Genomic DNA, 23401 nt, shown 5'->3' with positions numbered 1-23401 from the left:
CACTCCTCCAGATACAGCCTGATCAAAGTGTTAGACCCCCCTCCCACCCTCTTTCTCCCAGAGCCTCATAAGACACACATGAGGGCGTCTGGCAATCAGTATGCCCCACTGCTGACTCACCTGAGGAATCCAAGGTACCAAAAGGCTTCATCTTACTCCATTCAGTCTCCCCTGCAATTCCCTGCCTGCCAAGACCTCTGGGAGCCTGGCATTTCTCTGACATAAGCCAGCCTGGCCAACTTTAGGCCACATTCCCACCTTTCATCATACTGCAGTCTGTGCCTGACAAAAATGCTAACCAGCCCAGGGTCAGGGATGGTGCCTTGGGTCACTCTACAAGAGGCATCCCTCCCTCCAAGGTGACCCTGATCCATTGATTGATCCCTGACTCTGTGGGGCCAGTCAGTCAAGCAGCCTGAACCATTTCCTTTGCCTCCTTTCCTTTCTAACCCTGGACCAAGTTAATTTACATGGCTAGTGGAAGGAAAGCCCACTCACGGGCTCAGCTTCATATGAGTAAGAAGCATGTGCCCACTCCAGGACCTCCCCCACCAATGCTTGGTCTGTTGCCCCTAACCTGGCATTTGCATCACCTGCCCAGTCCCTGACTCCAGTCCACCACATTTTTCTTTCTTTTTTGTCACTGAATTTGGTGATTCTTTTGCTGGTACAACACAGGACTCTATGTTTCTCCCATTACTACAGAGGTGCCGAGGGGCAAGGGCAGGGGATATGAGATTCCCCAGAAAAGGGAAACTGGTGAGGGAGGCAGGCTCCCCATGGCTAGAGCTTCTCTTGTGGCTGGGGAGGGAGGGAGGCCCAGGCTTTCTACTTTACTCCTGAGAGGTCACAGAGCAAAGGGTCAGCACCTATGGCCCAATCCAGACCAGTCCACTGACTCTAGCCTTCACCACCTTGTCTAAATTGAGCCACCTACTTTTCACTTCACATTCTGCACAATGGACACATGGTATGGCCCTTGCTACCCTTCCCTCGATCCAGCAAGGTATAGCCACCTCACCATCCTCCAATGGTTAAGTTTAAGGAAAGCACTGAGTTCTAGGGAAACCATATCATGGATGAGTGATGAGGCCAGGGAGAGGCGCATTAAATTGGGCTTGGGTTACGGGGTCATCCCATCACGGCCTTACTCTGGCTCTCCCCCAGGAATCTATGGAAGGGACCCCCACTCTTCCCCCTCCAGCTCCCTCCAAGGCTCTGCTGGGAGTGCAAACTCCCTCAAGAGGGCAACCCCTTGCTTGTCCCCAGACAAGGGCAGGAATAGTCTTCACCTTTATCTGTGCACCCAGGACCTGGCCCAAAGCAATGGCTTCTTGATAAAAGCTGCCCAGGCTGCTCATCTGTGGAAGCATCAGAACCAGGCTCTGACCCTGTCTCCTCTGCCTCCATGCCCAGATTTCTACCACCTGCTACCCTTGCCTCTGACGCTGCCCTGGAGCAGTGCCCATATGAGGAGATGGGCACTTTCATTCTTTCATTTCTGTTTGTGCTGAGGCAGAAAGGAAGAAGTCAGCAGGAATTTCCCATCGGGGACTGGGGGCCTTAGCTGGGTACAAGCCAAAGCCTAAGCTGTCTGTGGTTGTCCAAATATATGTTCAGCTTCAGAAATGACAATTCTGTCTCTGAACACAATCCTGCAGGCTAGCAAAGGTGTGTGGGATGTGCTACGCAGACCTGACTGCCAGTGTGTGCCATCACTCTCACTCCAGACGCTCCAGAGAAGAACTGGACAAGATGCCAGGACTCCCTTCTGCCACCAGAAGACTGTAGGACACTGGCATTTCAGGAGGGAAAAGAAGGAAATTTAGTTGTGCAGTGACAGGTCCCTGGCCTACAGGCCTGCTGCTTGGTGTCTCACTGGCTCCAAACAAGTCCAGCTGCATCCTGATTATTCAAACTTCAGAAGTGGAAGAGACTTGTCACTCCCTCTGCTTCTGGGACCCCTTGGGCTGGCAGGCTGGTAAAGCCCAGAGACCCTCCTCAGAATCAAGGTTTGATCTACATAAAACCAAAAGCCATAGGAGCACAAAGAAACACACACACACACACATACACACAAGCACACACACAGTCATAGAGTCCAGTGAATGACTCCCTCCAATCGTCCCATTCTTTAGTTGAAAAAACTGAGGTGAAATGCCTTGTTCAAGGTCACCCAAGGTCACCTGAGTCTTGGGGCTTTAGCTCATTCTTTCCAGCTGGGAATGATCCTCAGCTGGCCTCGATAATCAGGCAGAATGCCTTGGAGAATGACATCACTCACCCTGCTGACGTCCTGCTGGGACTTGTCCACTCCCACCCATCCATCCACTTCCATAGGCATCTCTTGTTTGCCCCAGATGACCATGACAGAAGCTCTTCGAGGGCACAGACTTGTTCCACACTTTGGCTTTGAGTCTTTGGTGCCTAACTGGGTACCTGGCACACAGCAAGTGCTTAATAAATGCCTGGTGGCTTGAGTCCACAGCCTCTCTCAACTTCAATGTGTACAGGTGGATGCTGGATCATGGCTGGCCACTGGGAGGCCATGGCAGATGGAGGTCATTCACACAGGAATCAGGCTCAGTCAGGGGATTACTAAGAAAGTCACCACCATTACAAGAATTGTCTCCCCACAGGAAACAGAACCACCTTGAGAACCTTTCCCACTCACAAGCATCATAATGTGGGGAGGGCATATGGTGCCCACTCCCTCCACAAAGTCTACAAGTCCAGGTGACATCAACAGTCACCCCAAGTCAGCAGCCAAGCTCCCCCACCACTCCCCAGGAGTTCTGAGCCTAGAGGCCAAGGAGGCTGGGGGGCACAGCCGCCAATGGCTCCAAAGCCACATCTCAAGCCCCATTTCTGACTTGCCACCTGACAACTGGAACCACCCGCCAACGTTTAGGAGGCCTATGCCCAGGCCCAGAGAGCCAAGCCATAGGACCCCCATCCTGGCCAAGAGGAGCTGAGGGGAGAAGGTCTGGAGACGAGGGCAACCCAAGGCTCAGATAGTCTCCTAGTTGAAGAGCTGCTTAAGTAAGCACCCCCAAGCTCAGAGTCCTGTGAGGAGGGACAGTAGCACGGGCTCTACCCTCAAGGAGCAGACGGTCCATTGGAGGATATGAGTGTGATTCAGGGTAGAGAGGTTGGGGGGAGGGGGGGGGAACAGTGTGAACTGTAGGAGGGTTTGGCCCATCCTTTCTAAAGGTCACACTTGAACATATTATGACCTAGCCAGTCTGGGAAGGTCCAGCCAGGTTACTCAGAAGCAAGGCTGGCTCCCTTCCAGAATCACAAATGATGTCAAAGGGGCTTCCTGGACAAAAACCCTCAGCAGCCTGCTTACAGACCTTGTCAGTTGCCAAGCCATGGCCCATCCCAGCCTCCTAATGCTGCGATGGCCTAAATCCACTCAGCTTCAGGGTTGGAACACCAACGGAGATAAATGACACCTTTGCAATGACACCTTTGCACGGCCGGCACTGACACCACCAAGTCCACCACCGCCCTGGCAGGCCCCCCATTGTTAGCACCTCCTACCAGCCTGCACAGTGCTAAGATAAGATAAGAAGAAAAGAGAGAGCAGAGGTGCCCTGGATGAAGTCACTGGCCCAGTGAATCCTACCCTGGGGCCTGAAAGGCCAGGTGGGTGTGGTGGATGAAACATTGGGAGGAGGAAAAGGACCAGAGAGCTGGGGAAGGACATTGTGGCGGGAAGAATGCCTCTGGCGGGGATCATCAGAGACCCCAGCAAACATGACCACATCCCCCAATAAAATGTCAGCTCCCTCAAATGTCCCCCAGGAGGCACAGGCTGGGGTGGCCTCCTACAGCACCCATCGGCCTTTCACCAAGTCTGAGCAGGAGGCCCAAGGAGGAACAGGGCACATCCAAGCTTCCAGTTGGAGTCAGAGATGGGCACAGGCCCATTACTGGACACAGTACCGCCAGCCTGAGTGAAGTAGGAAGACCCAGTCCCAGAAAAGAAAGCAAGGGATGCTTCATTTCTCCTGTATCCCCAGAACCTAGCACCCAGCACACCGAAGGTATCTGATAAATGTTAGTTGCTTGAGCGACCACAAGGAGCCAGGCTAGCTTCATAAGAACAGGTCTTTCCAGACTCACTAAACTGGTCAGTTGGGGGGGATGCTGTAGTTCTAGGTCATCTGGATTTTAGCAGAGCATCTGATAACGTGTCTCAAAGTAATCCTGCAAAGAGGGAAGGGAGATGGGGCCTCTAGGATGCCCCAAGGAAACAGATCTGGACCTCATGGGATTGACAATTGCGAAGACGGGTCAGTCCTGACCTGGCAAGAGGTCTCTAGCACAGGGACCCAGAGATCTGTGCTTCACCCAGGCCAGCGAACACTGGCATTGGTGACTCGGATGAGGGTGCAGATGGCACACTTCTCCAGCTGACAGATGCCACAAAGCTCAGATAAGATATGGGAATCGATGCAAAAAGCACAAGACAAGCTAGAGCCTGGCTGAATCTGACAAGACAAAGAGGAATCAACAGAACATCTTACCCTTGGGTTCAAAAAAGTCAACTTCACAAGGTGGGGGGGGGGGGGGCTGGTTGAGCAGCAGTTGTCTGAAAAGGGGGGTGGGGGAGGCTGCCAGCTCCATAGGCTTCAGAACTGGGATGGAGACCAAGAAAGCTTATGGGATCTGGTCGGCATCAAGGGAGGGAACAAGTGCTTACTAAGCACCTACTGCATGCCAAGCACTATGCTAAGGGCTTTACAAGCATGATCCATTTGAACAGGAGGTAGCTACACCTCTCAATTCTGCCCGGGTCAGAGCATGGCTGGAGCTTGGCACTCAGAGGGTCCAGAGAAGAGCAAGCAGGAGAGGAAAGAGCTTTGAGGCCACATCCCACCTGAATGTGGCTTGGGGGAACTGCGGAGTGGGGAAGGGGAGCAGGATGAGGCACAACCTCCACCCTCCAGCATCTGAAGGGCTGCTGTCCCACGGAGGTCCAATGACCACTCTCTGGACATAGAGATCCTCTAGACCACAGCAGGCTCTTGGACCCCTCTGACCATCTGGGGAAGCCTGGGGACCCCTTTTCAGACGAATGTCTTCCAATGTATAAAGTACAAAGAAGCCAATTCTCCTACAGTATGGTTCTCCAAGTGTTCACAGACCCCCACCCCGACTCCCCCCAGGCTAAGATCCCCCTGGACCAGACATTCATTCACAGAGATCCTCAACCCCTGCGGCATCTCCTATTCAGCCCTCAAGAAAAGCAGGATGACCAGCAGCAATGCCCTGTGGCCAGGCACCAGGAGGGCACACACCCCAACTCTGACCTCCACATGGTTCCAAAACCCAAGGATACCAACGCCTGGGTTAAGGATCTCATCTTCTATAAAAACCACTGGGATGTATTTAGTAAGAATGTATGTGTAGAACCTACATAAGATTGCACACCATCTAGGGGAGGGGGGGAAGGGCAAAGAAGGGGGAGGAAGGGGGAAAATGTAAGATATATGGAAGTGATTGTAGAAAATTGAAAACAAATAAGTTAATTAATAGAAAGAAAAAAGAAAAACTTTGAAAACTTTAAGGAAAAAAACCTCTAGGAAAACTGGAAAGCAGTCTGGCAGAGATGACACTTAGACCAACATACGATGCCATCCGTATGCCACAGTAAGGTCTAAATGAATACGTGACCTAAACATTAAAGTCACATCATAAAAAAATCAAAGGTAGGGCAGTAACCTTGCAAATTGTGGCCAGGGTGAGAAGTCCTCATTTTAAAAGGGAGAAGGTCGATTGCAGAAGATAAGTGGACAAGTTTAATCACACAGAACTGAAAAGTCACAAACAAAATCTTTACAACACTCATCTTTGCTAAATAAGTCTCCTATCCAAGATGTAGAAGGAACATATACAGATATATAACCAAAGCTGTTCCCCAACAGATAAACGAACTCCCAGTTTTCAAAAGAAATTAAACTTTCAACAACCACATGAAAGAATGCTCCCAACCATCAGTAACACAAGAAATTAAAATCAAAACAATTCCAAGTCCCCGTACAGGCAAAGATGCCAGAACATGAAAACGGTTCATGCTGGAGGGCTGCCACCCGCATTGCATGCTAAGGCCCTCCAAGGAGGGCTGAGAATTGGCCCAGCTGTTTTGGAAAAGCTGGGCATAACACGAAGGGGTCTTAGACCATACATCCTCTCTGTTCCAATGATGTATTACTGGGTACGGTGTAGACACCAAGGAAATGCCAGAGAAGGAGTGGTCCCATATATGCAAAATACAGCAGCATTTTTTGTACTAGCAAAAAGCTGAAAATGGAGGTCTTTACTGATGAAGGGGATGGTCAAACAAAAATAGTATCTGGATCTGGAAGGACGAGCAGATCCCCCTGAAGGCTTAAGGCTGAGCCAGAAAAAGAAAATGCAAACACACAAAGCACAGTACTAGAATTACAAGGGATGACAAGGGCCATGGAGGGCAACGGTGTCTAAATCAAACCCACACAAGCCAGAAAACCACAAACTAACATTATCTATATTGTACTGTATTTTTTAAATTTTGTTAAACATTTCCCAATTACATTTTAATCTGGTTCTGACAGACCTCTGATCTAGTCCAACTCTTTCATTTGACAGATGAGGGGAGGGATGAAGTGACTTCCCAGAGGTCCCACAAACAGCAATGTCCTACCCCAAATGTAAAATCCAGAATTCGGAGAAATTTCGTAAGATTTATAGAAATTGATGGAGCCAAGTCAGGAGGATCTGGAAAACAATTTTACGTGACCACAAGTTAAATGAAAACTGAAAGGCTTCATCATGTGATTAATATGATATCCAAAACTGCCTCCAGAGGCCCAGAGTGAAGCATGTCTCCCCCCTGCAGGCAGAAAGGTGAGGGTCTATGGATGTAAAATGTGGCATACATACCACATGTACAATAGGTTGATTTGCATTTCCCAACTGTATTACTGGGTACCAGCGCTCCACAGGATTTGCAGGTCGTCACCAGAACGTGACAGTGATGTAAACAAAGAACAAAGGACCAGTGAGATCTATATTTCTAGATGGAGCTTGCCTCCAGTCATCAACCCTTTCCCCATACCTGGGGGAGGGGGGTCTCAGGTGCACCAGCAGCAATGCACTAACTTGTGCATAACCAGGATGCCGCAGAAATGCACCCCATGCAACCTCCTAGGCCACTGAGGCTTAGTCAACCAACCAGCACTAATGGTGCACCTACTGTGTACCAGCACTGGGCTTTTTAGAAGAAAGAGCAGGCAATCCCTGCTTTTCAGAAGCTTACAGACTAACTGGGGAGAAAGCACGAGAACAACCCTGTAAAAACAAGACGGAAGCAGGATAAGGTGGACACTGAATTGGGAACAGGGAGCCCTGAGTTCGAATCCAGCTCCGCCATGAATTTGCCGTGTATCCCTGGACAAGTCCCTTGCCCTCTTTGTACGAGGGGAAGAGGCTGGGCTCAGGGCATCCCCTTGAATCTGGCCCCCTCCCCCTGCCCAGCACCCACGGCGGGGTCCCGGGGAGCAGAGCCTCAAGTCTGCGGAACCCGAGGTCCTGGGGAAGAAAAGAGGCAGGCAGGCTCTCCCGCGCATGCGCGGCCGGGAGGGCTCGGTTTCTCCCCCGGTCCCCTTCCCCCCTGCGGCGCGGGGCCTGCCGGGAGCTGTAGTCCGGCGGCCGCCCACCCGGGGAGTGGGACGGCTCCCGGGGACACTACAAGTCCCAGCAGCCGCAGCCGAAGCAGCCGAGGGTCGGGGAAGGGAGGAAGAGGGCGCACCGGGAGCGGGAGCACGGCCGGCCGGCCCCGCCATCCCCCGGGGACGAGGGGGGCTCCCCGGGCCGTCGAGGGCCGCCGGCTGGGCGCCAAGCTCCCGGGCGCGATGGGGCGTGCGGGCTTCGGGCGCGGGGCGCGAGGCACTTACCCCGGGCTGAGTCGAACCGAGCGCCGCGCGCAGCCACAAGCAACTCCAGCTAACTTGGGGTGGCGGGGCCGCCCGCGAGGACTTTCGAACGCGCGCGCGCCGGGACAGGACGCGCCGCCGGCGGGAGGGGGCAGGGGCGGAGTGCGCGCCCCGGGACGCACGCACAGGAGCGCGCGCGCGGTCCGGCCGAGGCCCTAGCCGAGGCGAGCGCGTGCCTGGAGCGGGGCGGGGCGGCGGGCGCGCGGCGCGGCGGAGACGCGCAGGCGCGCTCCTTCGCGGCGCCCGCTCCAGGGAACGGCCCCGGCGCGCGAGCCTCGACCCTGGCCTTAAAGGGCCAGTCCCGGCGCCTCGTGGGACCAGGGATGCGCCGTGGGGAGACCCTTGTCCCGGCCCCACCGCGTTCCCCGGCAGGAGACTGCGGGTCTAGAGGGTCTCATTGTGCCCCGCCCCCTCATGGGGACCCGCCTCCCGCCCCCACACTCCACCGTCAATCAAGTCTCCGGAGAAACGCCTAGGCGCGGTCCTGAGTAGCCCTGCCCGCGGCCGGCGGCCAGTCTCACCCCAGGGGGCCTGGAGGGGGTGGCGTGCGCGGTCCCGTGGGAGGAGGGCCCCTAATAAACGTGGATGAATGGACTGGGCCGCCCCCACGCCTGTCCGTCAATGTCCAACCCCCCGCTCCGAGCGGAGAGCCCCCTACCTCCCCAAAGGGTCAGTGCCCACCCTCCCATCCTGGACACAGCCTCCCAGCTCCCTCCAGAGCCTGCGCCCTGCCTTTGTCTTAGCCCCATCGAGTGGCCTAGTTTCCCCCCTGCCTCCCCACCTTGGCACAGCAGGGGGTGGAAGGGGTCGCCCCTCCTCAAACAGTCAGGCTGGGAGCTCTCCAGCAGGCACCTCGCCACGTCACAGTGGATAGTATTTGTAAAGCGGGTAGTACCTGGCACACAGCAGGCACCGTCTCAATGCTTCTTTCCCTAGCTGAGTACCCCCCACCCATGACTCTGGGGAGACACTGAGGCTGGGGAGGAGGAGGCAACCCACCTGGTTCCAGCGGGCACCGTCCTCGGGTGCTCTGAAAAAGCCCTGGTGGGAGAGCTTGTCCCAGTGAGACAGCCGCTTAGGAGGGGCCGGGGAAGCCCCGCAGGGGGGTTATTAGCCTTGTTATTGTTGATGTTAATAACAGGCCAGGCAGGAAGATGCTTTCTGGGGGTGGCTTGGGTCCCACGGGTCCCACAACTGGCTAGGTTTCCCCCGCCCAATAGGGCAAGCCCTGGGCTGCCATCTCTGGAAGGAACGTTGGAGTACAGCCAGCGGACTGGATCGCAGCTGAAGAGCAAGAAGGAACACACACACACACATTTTACAGATGGAGAAACTGAGGTCCAAAGAGATTAAATGACCCACCCAGGGTCACACAGTAAGTGACTGAGGCAGTGTTCCAATCTAGCTTTTCCTAACTCCCAAGTCCTAAGCTGACTCTTCCTCCTCCGGTCCTCTTAGAGATGAGAAAACTGGAATTTGCCCAAGGTCACAGCTAATTAGCAACAAAGTTGAGATAGGAACCCACTTCAATTGCTTTTTCACAGCAGACGTTCTTGGCTAGGTGGGAAGGATGGATAGAGGGGCTGTGAAGAGCCCAGTCTGAACCCAGGACACTTTCCATGAAAGTTTTCATGGTACAAGATGGTCAGAAGCCTCCATCCTCTCCCAGGCATTCACTATCACCGTGAGCTTCCATATCTGGGCACTATACTGGATTCTGCTCTGCTTGGAAGCCTTCCAGGGCTCCCCATTACCGGGAAGATAAAATACACAGTCCAGCATTTCCAGGCCTCAATAATTGGACCCCAGTCCCCCAGCCTTATTTCACTCCAACTCCTAGCCAGACTAGATCACTTGCTTTGGGGGAATTTCTTTTTTCCATGTGCACACTGCTCATGTGCCCTCCTCCCTTCATCTCTGACAGAAATCTTTCCTCAAGGCTTACCTCCTCCAGGAAACTTTTCCTTCCCGGCTGAAAGCATTTTCCCCTTCCTCAAATTCTCAAAAACCATTTTAAAGCTCTCCTTTGCCAACGTCCCACGCTATGCTACGTCTGTGCATCCCCTGACTCCCCACCCTCAGTAGAATCTAAGATTTTCAAGGGCAGAAACTGGGTCATTGCTTTCTTTGTCATTTTTCTTCTCTCCACGCCCCCACCCCTCCTTGTAGATGGTAAGTGCTTAAGAAATAGTTGATGTTTGGACCCCCAAGAAGAGATGAGAAAGTACCCTTCTTTCCCTTTCTCCCATAGGTGTGGAATGTCATTTAGAGTGTCAGGTTCATTTTTTATTCTTTGTTAAAGGGATGGCTCTATGGACATTATCTGGAAATAAAGGTGATATTGAAAATCCGTTCAAATTTTTAATAATCAAATACTTGTCCACTAACTGAATGGAAGCTCTAGACCTCAGTACCTTAGAGAGCCAATCCCAGCCATTCATTCAACAAATATTTACTAAGGCTCATGCTTGGAGTAAGAAAGACAAAGATAGACAGGACCTAGGCTCTGCCCTCAGGAAACCTACTCTTTAATATATTTTAATACAGTATTAGAGTCTCTCCATATTCCAATGGGCGTAGGTCTCTCCATACATAAATGTCTAGGCTACCAGGGAGAGTGAAATCAGGGGGAAAGGGAGCTCCAAGCACAAGGCTCAGGGAAATCGGAGGAGAGAAGTATCCCTCTTTACACCTTAAGTCCTGTGTTCACACCTTAGGTCCCCGCCCTAGCCCTGGCTCTGCCTAGTTGTGAAAGGCCTTAAAGACAGACCCAGCAGAGACCTAGAGAACTGGGGCAGGGGGGTGGGGGTGGGGAGGGGAAGGCCAGATGCCCCAGAGTCTGGTCTCCCTAACGCACAGATCTCCGCTGAGCCAGTGCCTAGCAGACGTTGAACATTTACTTAATAAGGGCTAATGGGATTGAATCCTGGTCTCCACCCTGCTCTCCCCCGCACACCTATAATAACAATATTCATAACTCACATCCGTACAATCCACTTTCCTCACAATGAAGATCTTTACGGAAGATAAGACCAGTTCAGAGGGGTGACCTGCCCACAGCTAGAATTTATTAAGCACCTACTGTGTGTCAAGCATTGGGTCAAGTACTGGCGATTTCAAGAAAGGCAAAGGGCAGTCCCTGAACCTACTGAGCTCACAATTAAACATAGGCAACATTCAAACTATCTACAACCAAGCTGTAGACAGAATAAACTGGAAATAATAACAATGGGAAGGCATCAATATTAAGAGGGATCTGGATCAGAGGCAGGATTCAAATCCAGGTCTCAATCAATCAACAATGCATTTATTAAGCACCTAGTGTGTGCCTTTCCCTCTCAGATGACCTTCCTCCTCCCTAATCTATATATTTCAAGTTATTTACCTCTTGTTCTACCCATTAGAATGTGAGCTCTTCGAGGAAAGGAACTCTGTTTTTACCCTTCATTGGCCCCCCAGTGCCAGAATTGTGTCTGGCACGTAATAAGTGATTGACGAATAAAGGTGAAAATAATAAAAGCAAAGTCTGTAAATAAAAATTACAAAATTAAAATTGAAAATTAAAGCAGTGACTGACTGCCAGGCGCCGAGCACCGGAGACACAGGCCCAGTCTTCAAGAGCTTACATTCTACGGAGGGGTTTAGTGAATATACAGATAACAAAACATGCACAGAATTAACCTAAGGACACAGAGGAGGAGACCTGAATGCAATTCCACATGCCTCTATTAATTGTCCATTTGGGGGTGGGGGCGTTTAGCTCTGCAGCAAAGGTTCAGTCTGGCTGGGCTGCCTCTGGCTCCCATCCCAGGGGAGGCCCTATGCTTCAGACCAGCCCTTTGTGGGTGGCTTAACAGGGTCCCTCAGTCACTTAAGGCTCTGACTACCAGGCTTTCCACTTCTGAATCTTAAAGAAAACCAGCAAGAGGAGGTGGGGAAGGTATGCATTCCAGACATGGGGAGCAGGCTATGGAAAAGCATGGAAGTGGGAAACTAATCATCCTCTGTAAGTAATGGGGGAAGGCAGACCTGACTGACCCATGGAGTGCATGAAGGCAAATAAAGCTGAACCAGACTGGAAAGATAGCAGACCCAGGTGGTAAGGAGCTTTTAAATGTCGGACAGAGGCATGTAGAAACAAAAGGTAGGGGTTGTCCAGGAAGATGGAGAGCTAATGCTTACACAGCAAGAGGAAGCTGAGTGGATAGGTGGCTGGCCACTCCAGCAGGGAAGACCTGGGTTAGGCATATAGTCAAAAACTGGTTGTTAGATGATCAGTGTGGTATAGTGGAGCATGCTGGGCTTGGAGCCCCAAGAAGACCTAAGTTCAAATCTTGACTCAAATCCCTGGGCAAGTCACTGGACCTGTCAGAGCTTCAGATTCCTCATCTGTCAACTGAGGGGGCTGCTCAATGGTTTGTAAAGTCCTCTATGAGCCTATGCTCCAGAATCCTTCAAATTCAGAAGGCTGCTCCTCAGAGTACTGAAGGGGATGGCGAGGCAGCTCACACAGGAAGACCTCCTCAAGCCATGTTGACTGCCCTCCCTCCTTCCCTCCCACCTCCCTGCATCCTTCTCTCCTGGCTGGCCCTCCAACAGAAGGACCAATGGGAGACAGCTCATGGAATCCAGAGACATGGTGCCCTCTAGAGCCAGCTCCTCTCACTACACCAACTCCAGGAAAAGTCTTACTAAACTTTTGCTATAGATGCTGCTAAGAAGATTAGGGGGTTGGTTGGTTGTGTGTGTGTGTGTGTGTGTGTGTGTGTGTGTGTGTGTGTGTGTGTGTGTGTGTGTGTGTGTGTGTGTGTGTGTGTGTGTCTGTGTGTGAGTGAATGAATGAATGGATAGATGGATGAACGGATGAATGAATGAGTTAGTTAGCAAAGCACCTTCTGTACTCTCAAGGAGCCTGTATTCTCATGTGAGAGATTAAGGCAAATAAGGATTCCTGCTCTCAGAGTATCACAGGAGGAAAGGTAGAAGGAACTTGAGAGATCATCTGCCTCTGAATCTCACACTGGCATTTTCTTTACAGATAAATATGTCCTATGTATATGTGTCTCCCCCAAGGATATGGAAGTTCCTTGGGAGCTGGGGCATTTTATATCCTTAAGCACAATGCATATAGCAAGCCCTTCATTCATTCATTCATTCCATAAAGTGCTTAGCATAGTGCCTGGTACACAGTAAGGGCTATATAAATGTTATCATCTACTACTACTGGCATCTAAATGGAGCTGCAGTGGATAGATCGCTAGACCTGGAGTCAGGAAGACCTGAGTTCAAATACAGCCTCAGACACTTCCTAGATGGGTGACCCTGAGCAAGTCACTTAATCTCTGTTTGCCTCAATTTTCTCATCTGTAAAATGAGCTGGAGAAGGAAATGGCAAATCACTCCAGTATCTTTGCCAAGAAAATTCCAAATGGGATCACAAAGAGTCAGACACAACTGAACAACAGCTATATTACTGCTACTACCAGTACCAGTACTACTACTAGTACTAGTACTGTTGCTGCTGCTACACCCTACCCTGGCCATTTTGGGAATAAGGAAACAGGCTGAGTGAGTAGGCAAGCCTCTTCCCTGACTCCAGTCACACAGAAAATATCTAAAAAAGCAAAAGAATAGGAATTTCCAATCAATAAATACCCTTTCCATTACACCACTTTGACTTATGACATGCCTGAATCATAAGATGATAAATCTAGACCTGGAAAGGACCTTAGAGCTCATTAATCCAACCTCCTTGTTTGACAGATGGGGAAACTGAGGCAAACAGGGTTAAGTGACTTGTCTAGGGTCACAAAGCTAGTAAGTGTCTGAGGTTACATTTGAACTCGTCTTCATGACTCCAGGTGCAGAGTTCTGTGCATAATGGTGCCACCTAGTGGCCTAATGTTTTCAAAGGTCTTTAAATCTTTAGTTTTGGAGTTTGTGACACTCAGAATTATGAGGTCTTTCAGGGTCATTTCCCCTCATATCCCCTGATATAAATTGTCATCCAGACTCAATTAGTTCTTAGAAAGGGGGAAGTGTATTTACCAAGATAGATGGTACAAAACATCCACCCTAAAATCTGACACACTCTCCCACAAAAAATAGAGTCTAGGGGAAAGTGATCTCAAGCTTTGAGAACATGTGGCAAATGAGGGTAACATAGCACCTGGACACTGCTAATGGGGTACCTCCTATTGCCACACTTCTCATTGCTCTAGTGGCAATACAAAGATGGACAGTCCTCTGAAATTCACGAGGTCCTCTTGTGGTAAGTGGAAGAAGGCAAACTTGACCAATCACCAAGGCCCAGGGCTCTGATCCTCCCCTGATCCCAACTGATTCCTTCTCAGAGGGCTTTCTCCTTTATGTTTGCTTGAATTTTCTTCATTCTGAATGGGGTCTGCTCTTTTATAGAATACCAACTGGGCATGGACTCACCCAATACAAATAGAACTGCTGTCTGGTATAATTTTGCTTTGACCAGTGGCTTTCAAAGATTTTTAAATGACTTTTTTCAAAAAGACTTTTAACATAAACTAAAGCCTTTGAGATGTTCTTACCTCATTAAATTCTCAGGTCTTAGTGTCTCAGCATTTATTTTAGTTGGAATGGAGAGATTTGCTCAATGTAACGCAACCTACTCCAAAACTCATCTGCCATAATTTGAATGAATGAATGGAAAAAGCATTTTGTTTATTTCCTTTCTTTTTTTAATTCTTTGTCTAGTCCTTCCCTAACTTACAGTCACCTACTTAGTTTCCAGTTCTTTTCTACGACAAAAATGCCACTCTAAATATTCTTGTACCTACAAGGCCTTTTCCTTTGTCCTTGACCACTCTGACATATATGCCTATTAGCAGTATTTTTTAGTTAAAGGCATTGTACAGTTTAGTAACTTGGGGAGAGGAGCATCATTTAAAATTGTTTTCCATAATGGTTGAGCCAATCCATGACTCCACTAATGGTCCATTAGTGAGGCTACCTTCCCGGAGCTCCTCCAACAATTGTTATTTTCATTTAATTTAATGTTAATGTTTCATTTAATTCATATTAATTCTCATTTGTCTTTCATTAGTAATTTAGAGCATTTTTCATAGAGTTATTGGTGGCTTAAAATAGTTTTTCATTTCAGTCTTTTGTTGCATATCTATTGGGAAGGACTCTTGTCCTTTTATGATATGTCCTATATCCTTCTATGATGTCCCCTCTTTATATAGGACAGTCAGTCAACAAGCATGTATTAAGTACTTACTTTGTTCCTAGTACTGCACTAAGTTACAAGGATATAAGGAAAGGGAAAATAGGAACTTACATTCCAATGCATGTGTGTGTGGAGGCAACATGAAAACAATTAAGTATTTCCATATACCAAGTAGGGGAAGGTATCAGTAGCTGGGAGGTCCAGGAAAGTCCTGCAGAAAGGGAGACTTGAGTGGAGGCTTGAAAGCAGCCCGGGAAGCCAAAAGGTAGAAGAGGGAGTTGGTGGTGGTGGGGGGAACATTCCAGGAATGTTGCTGTTCATTCTTCATTCTCAAAGCGGATCAGTGACATCAGGAGGGTGATGTCTTGACTTGCAAATAAATTGGACATGAGTGAGGCAGAACTGTTCAGAGTCATCAGCCTCACTTTCTCCTCCAGAGTCATATGACTCCAGTGGTAAGACATAGATCGTCACCAAGGAGAATGGTAAAAGAGAAGCAAAGAGAGGCCAGGAGGGGGCCACAGGGGATACCTACAAGCAGAGACTGAAACATGGATGAAGAACTAGCAAATTCAACTGAGAATAAGCAGATAGGAGGGGAAGGTGGAGAAACCTAAAGAGGAAAGAGACTGTGGTCAACAGTGTTGAAGGCTATTAGGGGCAGCTAGGTGGTGCAGTGGACAGAGCACCTGCCTTGAAGTCAGGAGGACTTGAGTCCAAATCTGATTTCAGACACTTAATAGTTGTGTGACCCTGCCACTTAACCACAATTGCTTCAAAAAAGTGGTCACTAGATTTGGCAATTAAGAAATCATTGGTAACTTTGAAATGAGCAGTTTCAGTAGAACAATGAGGTTGGAAGCCAGATTTCAGGGGATTTAGAAGAGAAACACTCTTCTAAAAGGACTTTATCTCAAGAAGTTTAGCCAAGAAATGGAGGAGAGACCTTGAATGATAGAAGAGATGGTAGGATCAAATCAGAACTTTTTTAGGGATGAGGAAGACATGGTCATGTCTGTAGGCAGTCGAGATGGAGAAAACTGAGAGAAATTTGGAAAACTGAGAGAAGATTGGAGAGAGAGCAGGGATGACAGTGTGGGGTGATTTGCTAGAGAAGATATGCAATGATGGGATCAAGGATGCACATGGGGCCTCCTTGGCAAGGAGGATGAACTCCTCTTCAGATGAAGGTGAAAACAATGAGGAAGATGATTGGGTGATGTGAAATGAGGAGGGAAGAAGGAGAAGCTCTTGGCAAATGGTTTCCATTTTTTCAATGAGATGTGAGCCAAGTTCTTAGTTCTTAGTTAAATAGGGTTTGAAGAAAGAGAAGACTGTTTGGAAAAGCTGCAGTGGAGAGAGGGATAGTGGAATCATTGGAAAGCAGTGGAATGTTTGCCTAGATGCATTTAGAACCCAGGGGAGATTTGATAGCATCAGTGTGTGGTGCACCCAATCAGCATGACTCCATGACTCCCATTCAGCAGCATGTGAATAGAAGTAGAAGCAAATGGCAGGAGAAATCCAGAGTTGGGGGCTGGCAAGATGTTATTGGATAGGACAAGGGGGCAAGAGAATCAAAGGTAAAGGTGAGTGGAGCTCAAAGAGGAAAGACAGGGAAGGGAGGAGAGTGTAGCCTATATAAGGGCATTGGCTTAGGAGAGAATGGAGGGGCTGAAGGGAGAGAGAGACCATGGTAAGGATGGAGAAGAGGGTTAAGGGCCATTCAGCAGAGAGAAAGAGGGAATCATCAAAGACCAGAAAAAGGAAATTCAGAGCTCATGAATAAGAAATACTTGTGGGAGAAGGTAGGATCAAAGGTATTACCATTTTTGTGTATAGCTGAGTTGGAGTGGAAGAGGAGGTCATAGGAATCAAGTAGATTGTAGAACTAGGAAGTTAAGGCATTTGAAGGGGTAACAATATCTACACTTACGCTGCCACCTTGAGGGCAAAAGATGGGGAGAAGAGAAAAATTTGTGAGTCAAATGCTGAACCCACTGCAGAAGGAAGGAAAATGTCCTAAGGGTTGATAAATGAAAGCCACCAGGATCTGGATTGGGTAATACATTTGGTGAGTGGACACCTCAAAGGAAGAGAAATTGCTTGGTGATGGTAGTAAAGGGAGAGTCTGGAAGGGGCAATGCTCCCCCCATCTCCTCCAAGGCTCCCAGTGAGTCAGGAAGTATGAGAAAAAGTAGAACCAGCCACAGAAAATGTGGTGAGAAAAGTGCTTTCATCGGGAGGGAACCATGTTTCAGGGAGAACAGGAAGATGGAAGGAGAGAGAGAAAGGAAGAGAAAATTATGTTGCAGGCATTCCAGAGAGTGTAGACATAGTGGAGAGCATAGACACGTCAGGATATTAAACACTTATTAGAAACAGAGGTTTTTTTCAATTGCTTCCCTTCAAATTGCATTTATTTTATTTTGCAAAAACTTTATAAATTTTACGTAATCATAACTATCCACTTTTTGTCTTCTATGATCATTTCTCCTCCCTATTTAGGTAAAAAAAATCCCTCTAGTCATAGTTGTGAAAGCTATCTCCTTTTCTTATCCTCTAATTTTTTAAAATGATGTTACCTTTCACATTGAGTTCACTTATCCTTTTGGACCTTTTTGTGGTACATGGTATAAGATACTGGTCTAACTCTTAATTTCTGTCAGTTGACTTTCCCATCCTCCAAGCAGTTTTTGTCAAATAGGGAATATTTACTTCTGTAGTTGTATCACTACGTTCTTGATCTTTTGTTCTTCCAGATGAATTTTTTTTTGTCAAATTCTAAAAAGTAAACTCTTGGTCATTTGATGAATATAGTTCTAAATCTAGGTAGTAACATCATTTTTTTTTTTTACCTTGGAACAGCTCATCCATGAGAAATTAACGTTACTTCTATGTTTTGTCTTCCTTTGTTTCTGTAGAGTGTTTTGTAGTTGTACCTAATTGTAACTCTAGTCCCAAAGTCCATTGGAATGGGAATTGGTGGAAATCAGTATCTTGGGTCTGAGTGAGGGGTGGGGCAGAATTTAAGAGAGTGGGAAAGAAGAGTTACAGTTTCTTCCATCCTACCAGAATCTCCTAATTGTTTGGGCTCTGTAGTCACTTCAGGAACTTCTAGCTTCTGGTCCAAGGGAAAGATGGAAAATGCCAAGACCATTTTAGTTTGTTGAAGAAAAAGATTTTGGGAAGAAGTTAGCACGAGAGGAGCTAGAAGTCTCCACCATGTTTCCATCCCCAGATTGCTACACTAGAGACTTAGGGGAACTTCCCATTGGATAAGATCTAGGATCCTCTGGAGGTTGATCTGAGTTACCTTGTTCCCAATGGGAGTTCTCTCACTCTACATTGTGTGTGTGTGTGTGTGTGTGTGTGTGTATACATATATACACACACACACATCTGTCGGTGGGTATACATATTTTTATGTATGTGGATACGTTCTCTGATATCTGTTTTGCTACTGATTTGGATAAATGGGTTTCTCTGCTAATTGCTATGTGCATTCATTGCAGAACTGGTATTTGGTGGGAAAAGACTCAAGTTTTGGATATAAAGCTTGGGTCTTGCTTCTTTTCATTAATGAAACAGTGACCAGTAGTTAGCTTGAATCTGAAGACCATATTCCCTAAACAAATAATATTTAAAGAAGTAGATAGATACAATTCCAGTCCGCTGTCCCTCCTCTTTCTCAGGACAACAAAGTGGCTTCTGCCCCCAACCTCTTGCATCCAATCTCAGGGCACCTAGGTGGTACAGTAGATAGAGCACCAGACCTGAAGTCAAGAGGACCTGAGCTCAAATCCAGTCTGACACTTACTGTGTGATCCTGAGCAAGTCACTTAACCTCCCCAAAAAAACTCCCTCAGAGAAGGGTTGGGTGAGAAGCTAGAGATGTCTATGTTGCCCTTCTTCAAGTCATACAATGACATCGCCATACATGTGGGAGGAGACACTTTGCCATGTAACTGAATCCATATTTTTGTGAATTGGAAAAAAATAAGATTCAAGTTTTTAAAATGAAATGAAAGAGTAAGATTCCAATGCCTCCAAGGTCCCTTCCAGCCCTCACATCCTAAGGTCTTGAACACAGGATATGACATATGAATAGGCTGCTGATTTGGGGCTCAGGAAGAGGTAGGTTTGAATCCTACTCCAGAGGCTTGGTTTTCTCTCCTGTAAAATAAGGGGATTGGACTTGTTGACTTCTAAGATTCATTTTAGCTTTAAATTTATGGTCTCATGGTGGTATCATTGAGAGAACTATAGAAGAACAGAGCTCTATCTCCCCACTCCCATCAATGAATGGAGACCAAGCTCAGGTTGGTCTGAGATGGAAAGACCAGGGCATGAAGAAGCCAGGTATGATCTCTTGCAGGGAATTCACCTTTGGTATAGACCAAAGGCCAGTAGGAAGACCCTGTCTGCCCAAGAAGGTCTTTCCCACCAGCCCAAAATCATCCAGTACAGTCATTCCTTGAACTTTTGAATGAAAAGCCACAAAGATTTTAAAACACAAGCATCCCTGAAAGGGAGAATGAATACTAAGCCATTCAAACCCCAGTCATTCAAACCATGGGGTGACAGCTCCTCAGATCCTGAAAGCCAACATAAGAGAACAGGGGAGTTTCCCTAGGGTGGCTAAGACAGCAGTGGAAAACCTTCATTTCAATGACCATGTGTAAAGTGTAGTCCCATGCAGAACACCGTTTATGGGAGCTGGGGGGATGCACAGTTTAGATAAGACCTAGAGGTACAGCAGGAGTCGGGGAGGGGACACAAACATAGGACCAGACAGGACAGAACCAGTGTCAATAATGAGACTGGTGTTGAATCTTCAAAAAAAAAAAAATAATGAGACTGGTACACATCCAGGGTTCTTCTGAGGGCATGTCCCTTTATGGAAGAAGGTGAAGAGCCTTGGGAGGAGGGGAAGGAGAACCTTGACACTGACTTTAGGCCTGCACCTAAGAATTGGTGAGGCTGCTAGTGCATAGAGCACCAGGCTTGGAGTCAGGTGGACTTGAGTTCAAATCCAATCTCAGATACTCCCTAGCTGTGTGACCTTGGGCAAGTCACTTAACCCCACTTGCCTCAGTTTCCTCATCTGTAAAATGACTTGAGAAGGAAATGGCAAACCACTCCAGTATCTCTACCAAGAAAAGCCCAAACAGGGTCACAGAGAGTCAGATATGACTCAACAACAACGTGATAGGCATTAAGGACTAGAGCACTGGACATGAATCAGGAAGACCTGGGCTCAAATTTCACCTCAGATGCTTACTAGCTGAATGACTCTTAGTAAGTCCCTTGGCCTCAGTTTCCTTACCTGTAAACTATACATTTGTATAAATATTGTATGCTTATTCTTTTTATCATTATTCTACGTAAACTTATCTGTGTCCTTATCATCCCTCCCCCCATTAGAATGTTCACCCCTTGTGAGTAGGGATTGATTCATTCTTTGTAATGTGTCTTCCCAATCCCTCATTTAGCTCCTGGAACACAGGAAATGCTTAATAAAGGCTTGTTGATTGACCATGGATTTTCATTCTGTGGCCCTAAGCAAAGACAAGTCCATTTATTAAATTAAGTCTGAGGGGCACGGGAAAAAGAACACTGGATTTGGAGATCAGTGATGAAGGAGAACTTGGCAATGGGGAAATGCTGAAACAAGTCAAGTGACTGGGGGATCTGATTGTGAAAATCCCCTGGATAGTTGCTTTTATGGAATAATGCATCTCTCCCTCTCCCCCCCTGTCTCCCTCCCTCCCTGTCTCTCTGTCTCTCTCTCCCTCCTTCCTTCCCTGTCTCTTTGCCTCTGTCTCTCCCTCTTTCCCTGTCTCTCTGTCTCTGTCTCTCTCTGTTTCTGTCTGTCTGTCTCTCTCCTCTCTCTCTGTCTGTGTGTGTGTGTGTGTGTCTCTCTCTCTCCCTCCCTCCCTCTCTGTCTCTCTTTAACTCTGTCTCTCCTCTCTCTGTCTCTCGGTCTCTGTCTCTGTCTGTCTGTCTTTCTGTCTCTCTCTCTCTCTCTCTCTGTCACACACACACACACACACACATACACACACACACCCCTCCCCTACAACAACCTTTGAGAAGCTAGAATTCCCTCCATGCCATGCAGAGGCATCAGGTGACAATTTCAGTAAAGTTTATCTATCCATGGTTCCTACCTCCCATTCTGATCCTGATTTTAGGGTTCCTGGGGATGTTCTTCAGAATCCTAGAATCTCCAGGCTGGAAGGGACCCCAGAAGCCATTTAGTCTAAGGGGTCCTGAGAGTCTTGAGGCTCCTGCCCCTCCCAGCCTGACTTCTTTATTTATTCTTTTCTATTTAAAGGGGCCATCCCCTGACTACTTCTTAGAGAGGTCAATTCACTGAATAGGCATTACCTCACCTGTAAGTGAGTACCTGAAAAGGCCTTAACCTAAAAGGTCAAGGTTTCTCATTGCATCCAGGGCTGTCTCTAGCCATCCTGATGAACATCTGGTCACTGGATCTAGATGATTCAGGAGGAGAAAGTGAGGCTGATGACCTTACACAGCCCTCCCTCACTCAAAACAAAGTCAAGTGCAAGTCATGTCATCATTTCTCTGATGACATGGTCTTCACAAACGAAGGACAAACACAAGTCCAACCCATATCTGAGTAACAATCCCTATAATATACTGGGCAGTCATCCCCTCTTTGATGGAAGTCCCCCTAGTGATAGGGAGCTCACTACCACCTCGGGCCTCTGCCAGAAGAATTCCAGTGTGGTGGAAAATCACCACTAGTAAAGAACCCCCTCTAGACTTTTTGGATATTTCTGATTGTTAGGGTTTTTTTCCTGGCATCTGGTCTAAATCTATCTGCCTCCCTGCAGCTGTTCCCCACTGCTCCTCTGGGATCAAGTAGAATATTCTAATTATTCCTTCCCATAAAAGGCCTTCAAATACTTGAACCCCGCTATCAGGTTTCCACTGAGCTGTCTCTACTCCAGGCTAAACACACCCAGAATCACAGACTATGTGATCAGGAATTGGTCCGTTTCAACCCATGAGCAAAGGAATTGATCAGTCAGTCAAACATTCCTTAAATGCCAGCTATGTGCCTAACTATAAGGTATTGACCTCTGCTGGAAGCATCACTCATTCTTTCAAATAACCTTCATGTAATGCTATGGCCCCCTAACAGCACAGAAGTCTAGACCTGGACTCAGACCCAGGACCTCTAACATTCACCTGGGTGACCCTGGGCCTTCATTCCCTCATCTGTACAATGAGGGCATCAGACTCAGTGGCTCCTGAGGATCTTTCCAGTTCGACCCACCAGCATCCTCCTCCAGGACCCTCTCAGCTTCTCAGTGTCCAAATGTGGTCAGACCAGAAAAGAGGACAAAGGTGTCAGTGAACTTACTTATTCACATCAACCCTATGAGGTCAGCACAAATGTTATCATTCCCATCTGACAGAGAAGGAAACTGAGACTTTGAGACTGGGGAAGAGGAACAAGGCAGTTTTCCCAGAGGTGATCCAGGCTAGAAAGTGTAAGAACTGGGAGGTCAGAGTTCTTTCGGTGACCCAGTGAGGCCACTCTGTAGTTGAGGCAAGGATAACTTCCTGAACTGACCTGGCAGGGCTGAGCCCTGCCCTGTCTAGCTGGAGGCTGGAAGCCTCATCTGTGACATACGGGGTTCTAGGCGTGTGAGCTCACAGAGATCAAAGACAAAGGGCTAACAAAGTCTGGGAACCCAGAGGTCTGGGTCACAAAGCTGCAGACGTGGCATTGTAACCTTTTAGACCTGTGGATCTCAAGACGTGGAAGAGATTCTAGAGACCATTGATTACCGTGCCCTCACCTTTCATTCTCCGTGTGCTCTTGGCTGTCCTCTGTGAGTCATTGATCCCACCAAACCCTGAAGCACATGAAGGATGTCCTTCCCAACATTACTGGCCCCTCCCCACATTCCCTCCACATTTCCCACACTACATGGCCAAATCTCAAGTTCCCTTTGAGGGAAGCAAAGTGGCACAGTGACGAGAGCATTTGACTTTAGAGATAGTTGATATGGGTTCAAATTCCAACTCTATCTCAAAGTAGCTAAGTGATACAGTGAATAGAGGGCTGGATCTGGAGTCAGGAAGACCTGAGTTCAAATCCAACCTTCAGATGCTTATGTGACTCACTTTGCTTCTCTGAGACTCAGTTTTCCTGCCTGTCAAATAAGAG

At 48.1% G+C, this 23401-nt stretch overlaps 1 protein-coding gene across 2 annotated transcripts in view; it reads right to left on the bottom strand.

Moving 5' to 3' along the window:
* SIPA1L3 (signal induced proliferation associated 1 like 3) overlaps nt 1–8071 on the bottom strand; it is a 157946-nt gene extending 149875 nt beyond the window's left edge. Inside the window, exon 1 of one of the 2 annotated variants that reach the window (XM_072608270.1) lies at nt 7947–8071. The gene's annotated coding sequence lies outside the window, so the exon portion shown is untranslated. The remainder of the gene's footprint in view (nt 1–7946) is intronic. The other variant, XM_072608268.1, reaches the window with a different exon arrangement.
* Between the last annotated feature and the right edge of the window lie 15330 nt (nt 8072–23401).

Source organism: Notamacropus eugenii, chromosome 5, assembly GCF_028372415.1.
Source record: "Notamacropus eugenii isolate mMacEug1 chromosome 5, mMacEug1.pri_v2, whole genome shotgun sequence".
Classification (NCBI taxonomy): Eukaryota; Metazoa; Chordata; class Mammalia; order Diprotodontia; family Macropodidae; genus Notamacropus; species Notamacropus eugenii.
This window is presented reverse-complemented; position numbering and strand designations above follow the sequence as displayed.